The sequence below is a fragment of the Mandrillus leucophaeus genome, unplaced genomic scaffold, assembly GCF_000951045.1.
Source record: "Mandrillus leucophaeus isolate KB7577 unplaced genomic scaffold, Mleu.le_1.0 Scaffold321, whole genome shotgun sequence".
NCBI lineage: Eukaryota > Metazoa > Chordata > Mammalia > Primates > Cercopithecidae > Mandrillus > Mandrillus leucophaeus.
In genome coordinates, this window is record NW_012103377.1 from 1,285,778 (window position 1) to 1,296,017 (window position 10,240).

Genomic DNA, 10,240 nt, shown 5'->3' on the forward strand with positions numbered 1-10,240 from the left:
CAGCTATTTTCTTAATTTTTTGTAGAGACAGAGTCTTACTATGTTGCCCAGGCTGATCTCAAATTCTTGGCCTCTAGCAATCCTCTCACCTTGACCTCCCAAAGTGCTGGGATTACAGGGATGAGCCGCTGCACCCAGCCCCAAATTACTTTTTAAAATATATGCTTTATCACTTTGCTCACTTTACACACATGACTTTTTCTATTAGAGAAACGAGAAAGCAAAATACTAGAATTGCCAGACTCCCTTACAGCTAAGGGTCGTCAGGTGACACACTTTGGCCAATGAAATGTAGGTGGAAGTGCTTGGCGATGGCTTTCTTCAGAATTAAAAACCAAAAAAGGGCTTCTTCTCTGAAAAAACACCAAATGGCGGATGACGCCAGTGCAGCAGGGGGGCCCGGAGGCCCTGGTGGCCCTGGGATGGAGAACCGCGGTGGCTTCCGTGGAGGTTTCGGCAGTGGCATCCGGGGCCGGGGTCGCGGCGGTGGACTGGACCGGGACCGAGGCCACGGAGCTAGCGGAGGCAAGGCCGAGGATAAGGAGTGGATTCTTGTCACCAAGCTGGGCCGCCTGGTCAAGGACATGAAGATCAAGTCCCTGGAGAAAATCTATCTCTTCTCCCTGCCCATTAAGGAATCTGAGCTCATTGACTTTTTCCTGGGGGCCTCTCTCAAGGAGGAGGTTTTGAAGATTATGCCGGTGCAGAAGCAGACCCGTGCTGGCCAGTGCACCAGGTTCAAGGCGTTTGTTGCCATGGGGGACTACAATGGCCACGTCGGTGTGGGTGTTAAGTGCTCCAAGGAGGTGGCCACCGCCATCCGTGGGGCCATGATCCTGGCCAAGCTCTCCACTGTCCTCCTGCGCAGAGGCTACTGGGGGAACAAGATCGGCAAGCCCCACACCGTCCCTTGCAAGGTACAGGCCGCTGCAGCTCTGTGCTGGTGTGCCTCATCCCTGCACCCAGGGGCACTGGCGTCGTCTCAGTGCCTGTGCCCAAGAAGCTGCTCATGATGGCTGGTATCGATGACTGCTACACCTCAGCCCGGGGCTGCACTGCCACCCTGGGCAACTTCGCCAAGGCCACCTTTGATGCCATCTCTAAGACCTACAGCTACCTGGCCCCCAGCTTCCGGAAGGAGACTATTTACCAAGTCTCCCTATCAGGAATTCACTGACCACCTCGTCAAGACCCACACCAGAGTCTCCGTGCAGCGGACCCAGGCTCCAGCTGTGGCTACAACATAGGGTTTTTACACAAGAAAAATAAAGTGAATTAAGCCTGAAGAAAAAAAAAAAAAAAAAGGCCAAGCAGTATGAGGAAAGGCTGTGATTTTTTTTACCCACTGCCTTCCCCCATTTCCTTGGGTAGAATGGACACATTGTAGGAAGTGACATTAAGTTGAGAGCTGAGGGGTTGGGCACAGTGGTTCACACCTGTAATCCCAGCACTTTGGGAGGCAGAGGCTGGAGGATGACCTGAGGTCTAGAGTTCGAGACCAGTTTGGCCAACATGGTGAAACCCCTGTCTCTACTAAAAATAACAATAAATAAATAAATAAAATTTTAAAAAGGCCAGGCAGGGGGCTCATGCCTGTAATCCAGCACTTTGGGAGGCTGAGGCAGGCAAATCACAAGGTCAGGAGTTCGAGACCAGCCTGGCCAACATGGTGAAACCCCAGTCTCTACTAAAAATACAAAAAATTAGCTGGGTGTGGTGGCAGGTGCCTATAATCCCAGCTATTTGGGAGGTTGAGGCGGGAGAATCGCTTGAACCCGAGAGGTGGAGGTTGTAGTGAGCCGAGATCCCACCACTGCACTCCAGCCCGGGCAACAGTGCGAGACTCCGTCTCAAAAAAAAAAAAAAAAAAAAAAAAAAAAATTAGCTGGGTGAGGCGCAAACCTGTGGTACCAACTACTTGGGAGGCTGAGGCAGAAAAATCGCTTGAACCCAGGAGGCAGAGGCTGCAGTGAGCTGAGGTCGCACCACTGCACTCCAACCTTGGCAACAGAGCAAGACTCCGTCTCAAAAAAAAAAAAAAAAAAAAAGTTGAGCGTTGAGGAAGAATAGGTAGGAGTTAATTAGATGTAGGCAATCAGAGGTCTTCAAAGAATAGTGCCCTGCCAAGAAATTACATTTAATAAAGAATAATTGAAGGACTGGATATCTGATTTTATCTTCAAATCAGCAAAAGCCTGCTCAGTGGATGAGACGGCTCCTGCTTCAGCAGGGCAGAATTAAGGCCACAAATGGGTGAATGCAAACAACAGAGGCAGCTTTCAACCATGCTAGTTGAAGATTTTGACAAATAGAACTTTCAAACAGTGCTTTGAGCTACCATGTAGGTAGTAATTTCACCATCATTGAATGTGTTCAAGCAGATGCTGAGTGATGCCCACCCGGGACCAATAGAAATGGTAGTCCTGTTGTCAATGCAGTGATTGTAGTATTTCAGTTTTATTCAAACATTTTTGCTCACATATGCCCTAAAAGAATTTTGAATAGCTATATATCCCCTCACCTATTTTATTTTGTCTTTTAAATTTTTCATTGTAAAATGTTCCTTCATCTGTTTCAAACAGATGTCTTATATTTGTAAAATCATAGTTTTAAAATTTGCAAACGGCCAGGTGCAGTGGCTCACACCTGTAATCCCAACACTTGGAGAAGCCGAGGAGGGTGGATCACTTGAGGTCAGCAGTTCAAGATAGCCTGGCTAACAAGGTGAAACCCCCGTCTCTACTAAAACTACAAAAAAAAAAAAAGCCGGGCGTGGTGGTGCGGGCCTGTAATCCCAGCTACTCGGGAGGCTGAGGCAGGAGAATTGCTTGAACCTGGGAAGCAGAGGTTGGAGTGAGCCGAGATCACACTGCTGCACTCCAGCCTGGGTGACAGAATGAAACTCCGTCTCAAAAAAAAAAAAAAAAAGGTGCAAAGAATGTGATTTCTGGTGTACTACACATTATACACATGGCTTACATCTCTTTTTTTTTTTTTGAGACAGAGTCTTGCTCTGTCACCCAGGCTAGAGTGCAGTGGCATGATCCTGACTCACTGCAACTTCTGCCTCCCAGGTTCAAGTGATTCTCCTGCCTCAGCTTCCCGAGTAGCTGGGATTACAGGTGCCCACCACCACGCCCTGGTAATTTAAATCTATTTTTATTGCTTCAGAATCTTAGCATAGCTCATTTAGCTTGTTCTGTTAATGGAAAGTGCCTGTTCTATAACCTAATGACAAAGCCAGTCCTTACTATCAAACCAATCAGCCAAATCAGACGAACTTGTAAACGATTGTGCAGACCAGGCATGGTGGGTCATACCTGTAATCCTAGCACTTTGGGAGGCTAGGTGGGCAGATAGCTTGAGGCCAGGAGTTCAAGACCAGCCATGGGCAACATGGCGAAACCCCGTCTCTACAAAAACAAAACAAAACAAACACAAAAATTAGAATAAAAAATTAGCCAGGCATGGTGGCGTGCACCTGTAGTCCCAGCTACTTGGGAGACTAAAGTGGAGGATCACTTGAGCCAGTAAGGTTGAGGCTGTAGTGAGCCATGATCTCGCCACTGCACTCCAGCCTGAGTAACAGAGTGAGACCCTGTCTCAAAAAAAAAAAAAAAAAAAAAAAGCAGTTTGTCACCTGGATTACACAGTTGCCATTTTCTTTCTTTTCTTTTCTCTTTCCTTCTTCTTTTTTTTTTAACCAAAGCTCTCTTTTTTCAGGTCTTGAGAAAGAAAATTGTCCCAAACTCAATCTGGAAGAGAACTTTTAGGGCTGAGGTAATTTACAGTCTGTTCCAGGACGTAATCAGCAATCCTGATATAATGCTTGAATAGTCTTTTTCTGCAAAGTTATGGTTTCCACCCAGCTGCCTGGCTGCTGAGACTCTATAACCAATAGTTCATTGTATCACTTTTATCTCTACCAAGAAAGAAGTCTTCGAATTGACTTGCTCAGGAGCTTCTTTCTTTGTGGAACTTGAAATAAAACCCCAGTACATGCTCCTACCTAAGCAATCTGAGAAGTGGTCTCAACTCTCTGGGAACTCTTCCCTTGAGAGCTATACATTCCTGAATTATTCTTTGGTTTGATGCCCAGAGGTTTTTACACCTTGGGGGTAGCACCCTCTGCTAAGATTCAGGGTGGGTTAGGGGTACACCTTTCTTTAGTAAGGTGGGAGAAGGACATTTATTTATTTATTTTAGAGACAGGGGTTTCACTGTGTGCCCAGGCTGGTCTCAAACTTCTGGGCTCAAGCAATCCACCCACCTCCACCTCCCAAAGTGTTGAGTGCAGCCAAGGCTGGGCACGGTGGCTCACCCCTATTATCCCAGTACTTTGGGAGGCCAAGGCAGGTGGATCACCTGAGGTCAGGAGTTCAAGACCAGCCTGGCCAATATGGTGAAACCCCCATCTGTACCAAAAATACAAAAATTAGCCGGGCATGGTGGTGGGCGCCTGTACTCCCAGCTACTCAGGAGGCTGAGGTAGGAGAATCACTTGAACCTGAGAAGCGGAGGTTGTAGTGAATCGAGATTGCGCCACTGCACTCCAGGCTGGGCAACAGAGCGGGACTCTGTCTCGAAAATAAATAAATAAAAAGAGTGCCGCTGTGAACCACCCCATCTGGCCAGGAAGGGCATTTATGAAAGAGGAAAGAGGCAAGAGGAGCCAAGTGTGACCTCTTGTTATTATTATTTTAAACTTTTTTCTTTTTTAGAGACAAGCTCTCACTATATTGCCCAGGTTGGTCTCAAACTCCTGGGCTCAAGGGATCCTCCCGCCTTGGCCTCCCCAAGTGCTGGGATTACAGGTATAAGCCACCGCGCCCAGCCCAAGTGTGACCTCTTAACCTCAGGAGCATTTTCAGGCAGATCATTTCCTGAAAGAGAAGTTGAGGTTTGGAACCCAAGTTCCTTAAAACTCAATACCCTGGAATACTCTTGTATACCTCAAGCAACAAATATTTCCCAGTTTGATGGCCCTAAACTAGATGTGTCCTATATGCTTGGGGCAAAGGCTTATATAAATGACCTAGAGAGTAATTTATCAGACATGATGTCAAGTGATTATTCTGAAGGCCCTTGGGGCAGCATCCTACTACATCTTTTCTAATTTCCCCAAAGTCCACACTTCTCAGTTCCAGAGAGATCATATGGTGCCCATTAAAAATAGTCTTTAGAGACCGGGCACAGTGGCTCACGCCTGTAATCCCAGCACTTTGGGAGGCCGAGGTGGGTGGATCACTTCAGGTCGGGAGTTCGAGACCAGCCTGACCAACATGGAGAAACCCCCGTCTCTACTAAAAATAGAAATCAGCCAGGAGTGGTGGCACATGCCTGTAATCCCAGCTACTTGGGAGGCTGAGGCAGGAAAATCACTTGAACCTGGCAGGCGGAGGTTGCAGTGAGCCGAGACTGTGCCATTGCACTCCAGCCTGGGCAACAAGAGCGAAATGCCATCTCAAAAAAAAAAAAAGTCTCTCGAAGGCTGGCCTTGATTGAGTAGACTTGAAAGAAACAAGCTGTTCTGAATCTGGCCCCTAGGGATTGGAGCATAAGAAACCTAAGGGTTTATTTTAAAAGGTAAATCTAAAAAAGTTATCATCTGAATCAAGACTTGTGTGTATTTCATTAGAAGAAAGGCATTATTCTTTAAAATAATACTTTTGGTTTTGGCTTTTATCACTTGCAAATGTCAATTTTAAATTCTCACTTCTTCTCTTGGTCCAGATGTTATGGAAATGTCATTCTTTCCTACAAGTCATTACCAGGAAACACTTAGGTCTTAAAAGGTACACTGGGCTTTTCCCCACTGAGTTGTAGTTAGAAAGAATAATAAACATCATGAAATTCAAAACTAGGACAATATACCCAAAAAAATACTAACACAATAACCTGGGCTGCAAAACTTGTTTAGCAAGTTTCAGCTGGAGGTTAATTAAAATCGGCTTGGAAACCTCTTAAAATACAGATTGTAATGTAAACCACACACACAGCACCACCTAGATTCTTCCCTCAGGAGCTTTCTCCTCTCCACTTCCCTGGATTTTGGTGGGAACATTTCCCCAGAATTCCATCTGGTCTAGCTGAGACCATGGTGCCCCTAACCATAACACAAGCCTTTTTCTCCCATCCCGGGGAGAAGCAAGAGGACAGTGGATAGACAGGCCCCTCCTTCACAGTTCTAACAGCACCCCCACATTCAGCTCCTTAAGCCTTTGAGCCCTTTTGGAAAGTGTGGTGGTATTGGAGTGGGGGTCGGGGGGAATGCAGGATTGTAAGAATTTCCCCCAGTGTTACATGTTTTTGGCCAGGCACAGTGGCTCATGCCTGTAACCCCAGCACCTTGGGAGGCCAAGGCAGATGGATCACTTGAGGCCAGGAGTTCAAGACCAGCCTGGCCAACATGGTGACACTTTGTCTTTATAAAAATTAGTCAGGCGTGGTAGCATGTGCCTGTAATCCCAGCTACTCCAGAGGCTGAGGTGGGAGGATCACTTGAGCCTGGGAGCTCAAGGCTGCAGTAACCTGTGATTGTGCCACTGCACTCAAGCCTGGGCGACAGAACAAGACCCTGTCTCAAAAAAAGAAAAAAAAATACAGAGGAGTTTAAGTGACATTGTTCTGGACAGGCCAAGAGAGTGCGAAGAGGTCAAAGAAAGAACAGGAGAAGGCAGAAATGCCGCCTGACATTGGACTCGCCCATAAGAGGCTATTGAACTGGCCGAACATTCTCAGATCTTAGCTCTGTATTTCTTCAGAAGTTCCTCAGGTTACCGCTATTATTCCTTTTGTCTGGGCTTGTTCAGAATGATTGTCAGCTAACACTCTGTTGGTGGATAAGCATCTGTGAGATGTACAGGAAACAAGGCCGAGTATAATTATAACATAATTCTATAACAACATTGCCCAAGACTGCCTCAGTACTATATGCCAGAGTACATCATGACTATCTTGCTGACAGGCATTTGGATGGCGATTAGTGTTGGATCCCGTCTGGGAATCAGGCTTGAAGCCAAAGAAACTGGAAAATGATTTTTGTCTTTTAACTCCTTGGAGGCCTGTGTGGAAAATTCAGAAGAGCAAATTTTTGTTTCTAGCAACAGAACTCATACATAATTTGGCCGGGCATGGTGGCTCATGCCTGTAATCCCAGCACTTTGGGAGGCCGAGGCAGGTGGGTCACTTGAGGCCAGGAGTTCGAGACCAGCCTGGGCAACATGGTAAAACCCCTTCTCTATTAAAAACACAAAAATTAGCTGGGTGTCGGGGCAGGCGCCTGTAATCCCAGCTACTTGGGGAGGCTGAGGCAGGAGAATCGCTTGAAACCATGAGGCAGAGGTTGCAGTGAGCTGAGATTGCACCACTGTACTCCAACCTGGGCGACAGAGTGAGACCCCGTCTCAAAAACAAAACAAATGGCCAGGCACAGTGGCTCACGCCTGTAATCCCAGCACTTTGGGAGGCCGAAGTGGGCGGATCATCTGAGGTCCAGAGTTCGAGACCAGCCTGACCAACATGGAGAAACCCCGTCTCTACTAAAAATACAAAATTAGCCGGGTGTGGTGGCGCATGCCTGTAATCCCAGCTACTCTGGAGGCTGAGGCAGGAGAATGGCTTGAACTCGGGAGGCAGAGGTTGCCATGAGCTGAGATTGCGCCATTGCACTCCAGCCTGGGCAAAAAGAGCAAAACTCTATCTCAAAAAAAAAAAAAAAAAAGCAAACTCATAAGTAATTCAAGGAAGAGTAAACAAAGCTGGATGATTGCTGAGCCGCTTGCCTTGCCTCAAAGCTGCTATAGGGGCCAAGGGAAATCTTTCCCTTCGCCTTCTGACGGTTCACTGGAAAATCAACTGACAAAAGGCTGATTAGTAAGAGAAATGGCATACAAGCTTATTAATGTTCGCGGAGGGAAATCACAGAGTGATTACTGCAACCCACCTCCCAGGGGGTACAGAAGTTTATATACCATCCTGAGGTTACAGAAAGAATGGGGCTTGACAGCTGGGCGTGGTGGCAGGCGCCTGTAATCCCAGCTACTCGGGAGACTGAGGCAGGAGAATCGCTTGAACCTGAGAGGTGGAGGCTGCAGCGAGCCGAGATCACGCCACTGCACTCCAGCCTGGTGACAGAGCTAGACTCGGTCTCAAAAAAAAAAATAAATAAATAAAAATAAAAGAATGGGGCTTGGATCCTGGCAAAACAGGTTGGAAGAGAAGGCCTCTTCTAACCTGTTTAGGGGGAGAAGAGGAGGCCTGGCTAGCAAAGGGGGTCTTGTTATATAGATCAAACCTCATAAGTGGCAGCTCTTTTTCAGGCCAGACTCTCAGTTAATCTTTCCTAGATCCGGACAAGGGAGGGCCTCCGAGAAAGCAGGACTGCATCAATGCGGATTTTCTCTACACATACAAAGCTCCACAAAAGGCAGCTTTGCAGCTATTCTTGTATTTCCAGCCCTTCTGAATAGCCATCTTGAAATACGTCAAAGAAGTATGTTTTGGGGTGAAACATTTTGGTTTCCTTCACTGGTCTTTTGTGGAAGTGTCGAATTTTCTTGCAGAGCTGGCAGAGACATGTTGAGACAGGGAACAGTGGATAGGAAGCCCGCATTCTCCCTGTTCCTCGATGCTGAATGTAAGCACAGGCAAGACCTTTTCCAGGTTTCAAAGAAACAGTCTTAGCCCTAACGCGCCAGCAGTGCTTAATGAGGAAACACTACCATGAATGGTTAGTGAGTCTATACCATGAGTTGCAGTTCGTGAGGTGTACGTGGAACCCAGCTACCCAGTTCAGATCTCAATCCTATTGCCTCCTGGTTGTATGACATAAAATAAATTGATTGGCACCAGGCATGGTGGCTCACACCCATGATCCCAGCACTTTGGGAGGCCGAGGCGGGCAGATCACCTGAGGTCGGGAGTTTGAGACCAACCTGACCAACATGGAGAAACCCCGTCTCTACTAAAAATACAAAAAATTAGCCGGGTGTGGTGGCAGGAGCCTATAATCCCAGTTACTCGGGAGGCTGAGGCAGGAGAATCGCTTGAACCTGGGAGGCGGAGGTTGGGGTAAGCCGAGACCACGCCAATGCACTCCAGCCAGGGCAACAAGAGCGCAACTCCGTCTCAAATAAATAAATAAATAAGTAAATTTGCTTTCCACACCCTACCTTCCTCATACACAAAACAATGGCTTTGCTTTAAGGATTATATGACATAATCCATGTATAATATGTGGGATGTAGAAAGTGTCCTATAATTATTAGCTTTCTTTTTTTCAATTAAACTGTGATTCTCAAAATGGGTGTCTGTTATAAGTAAAGAATGACATTAGAATTTATTTCTATCTCAGTTTCCCCCTAGAAAGGAGACTGGTTGATTCCATTCATTTAATGAATGTTCATGAAGTGCTTACTATGTGCCATGCATGGAATGAGCCCCTGAGGATACAGAAATTATGAGGCAGAGCCCCTGTCCCCAGGATGTTTACAGTCAAGAGAAGTAAACATTTTTGTGCACACTCTTATGCCAAAAGCATAAATAAATAAGTCAGAGGTCAAATAGTGTAGTTCAGTGGTCCCCAGTCCCCAGTCCCCAGGCCATAGACCAGCACCTGTGTGTGGCCTGTTAGGAGCCAGGCCACACAGCAGGAGGTGAGCAGTGGACCAGTGAGCATTAGTGCCTGAGCTCAGCCTCCTGTCAGATCAGTGGCGGCATTAGATTCTCACAGGAGAGTGAAGCCTATTGTGAACTGCACATTGGAGGGATCTAGGTTGCGCACTCCTTATCAGATTCTAAGGCCTGGTGATCTGAGGTGGAACAGTTTCATCTCAAAACCATCCCCCCGTCTGTGGAAAAATTGTCTTCCATGAAATTGGTCCCCGGTGCCAAAAAGTTTGGGGACTGCTGGTGTTGCTCAACAGCTTAGAAAAGTGGCAGGAGGCCAGATGTGGTGGCTCATGCCTGTAATCTCAGCACTTTGGGAGGCCGAGGCGGGTGGATCATGAGGTCACGAGTTCAAGACCAGCCTGGCCAACATGGTGAAGCCCCGTCTCTACTAAAAATAGAAAAATTAGCCGGGCATGGTGACAGGAGCCTGTAATCCCAGTTACTCAAGAGGCTGAGGCAGGAGAATTGCTTGAACCCAGGGGGCGGAGGTTGCAGTGAGCCAAGATCGCACCACTGCACTCCAACCTGGGTGACAGGGTGAGGCTCCATCTCAAAAAAAAAAAAAAAA

The 10,240-nt window shown here is 47.1% G+C and overlaps 1 pseudogene across 1 annotated transcript; it reads left to right on the top strand.

Annotated features, from left to right (window-relative positions):
* The first annotated feature begins 339 nt into the window (after nucleotides 1-339).
* Nucleotides 340-1,284, top strand: LOC105545195 (annotated as a pseudogene). The gene has a single exon (XR_001006882.1). The product of XR_001006882.1 is annotated as a 40S ribosomal protein S2 pseudogene (transcript).
* The last annotated feature ends 8,956 nt before the right edge of the window (nucleotides 1,285-10,240 follow it).